Below are 1,478 nucleotides of genomic sequence, written 5' to 3'. Positions count from 1 at the left end.
TGCGTCAGTCTTCAGGTAAGGATATCTGTTCTCCTAAATCTCCACTCATATGCGCACATTATGCTTTGTACCTGTATATAAATGCACTAATTTACTTCATTTTATGCCAATATATAAACATATTCATCCTCTAAAAGAATGTATTTTGTCCTGCCTATCATTTTCTTGAAACTCGCTTCTCATTCGATTTTCATTTGTTACGCTTCTGGAGAACATCACCAATATACCATCAGAAACTTGCTTCAATATTTTGTTAAGAAAAATGTTAATGGCACTCTTCATGAAAGAAATAATTTCATGATATTCTTCTCGGATTTCATTTGTGCAGATCTTATCGGGAGTTCATCACCGAGTCAGTCGTCAATTGATTCCATAATTGGTGAGACTTACTGAAGACATTGATGCTAGTACCTACATCCTTTGTTCTTTATGATTTTAACACCATATTTTGTATCCATTAGATGATCCCAAGGGGGGCCAAACGAGGAAAGCAACATCCGAGGAAAGAGACGAGCAAATTATCACAACAATGGATGATGTGATGTCACCATGAAATAAAACGAATGCTTTAATGAATGGAAACTTTGTCCAGTTGGTGGCGTACGCCTTTGTATTTGTATAGGTTGTTCGCTCCCATTGAATGTTTCCCCATGAGAGAGCTGCCTTTTGAGAACCGTCTTTTCTTGTATAAAGTGGTGCTTGAAAAACTTTAATAGAAACCTCAAATAGGCTCGGTGTTAATGTTGTCATGGCTTCCCAGGTTGGCAATGGATGCTCTCTAGGTTCGGTGTTAATGTTGTCATGGCTTCCCAGGTTGGCAATGGATTCTCTCTTGTGGCAGTTTTTGGTCTGACAAACTCCCTTCTGCTTTTATGTTGAGAAAAAAGAAGGGGGGGGGGGGGTTGAGTACTGTCAAAAATATGAAAATTTTTATAATCCAATCTAATACAATTTAAGTTTTCAATTACGTAAACCAAAAACGTAATGATAATATATTTAACTGGTTCTGTGATGAGGAATATCTTCAAATAAAAATAGTGTCAGAGGGCAAGGGTATTTGAGGCATGAACTGTGGTGCCAAATTAAGCAATGTTTGATCATTATTTAAAATTTATTTTTACTTGAACGTTTTTCCATTAAATAATTTTATACGTAAATTCAAATTTTTTTCTATTTTTTAACGACATTTTTCAAAAAAATTCTATTTTAAAACACGTTTCTTCCATTATATATGTATATATCAAAGAAAAAAAGAAAAAGGGGGGTCTTAAACGGGAGCTAAAACCAGGGCGACGACGAATTAAATTATTCCAAGGATAACGAACAGAGAGAATAATTTAGAGGCCCAACCCTTCTAGAAAAGCCCAGTGGCCTGGCCTAATAAAAATCGCTATTATCAGGCCCTGAACACTTCAGCGTTTTGGAGCATTCTGGGGCCCTGGGATAAGATCGTGATCAACGGTGAGTGGTAGCCAATA

General features: G+C 36.4%; 1 long non-coding RNA gene across 1 annotated transcript; it reads left to right on the top strand.

The window, feature by feature from the left end:
• LOC111389613 lies at positions 1-840 on the top strand. The gene is made up of 3 exons (XR_002701758.1): positions 1-15; positions 329-379; positions 462-840. It is a non-coding gene; the product is annotated as an uncharacterized LOC111389613 (long non-coding RNA).
• The last annotated feature ends 638 nt before the right edge of the window (positions 841-1,478 follow it).

Source organism: Olea europaea, unplaced genomic scaffold (assembly GCF_002742605.1).
Source record: "Olea europaea var. sylvestris unplaced genomic scaffold, O_europaea_v1 scaffold6015, whole genome shotgun sequence".
Classification (NCBI taxonomy): Eukaryota; Viridiplantae; Streptophyta; class Magnoliopsida; order Lamiales; family Oleaceae; genus Olea; species Olea europaea.
This window is presented reverse-complemented; position numbering and strand designations above follow the sequence as displayed.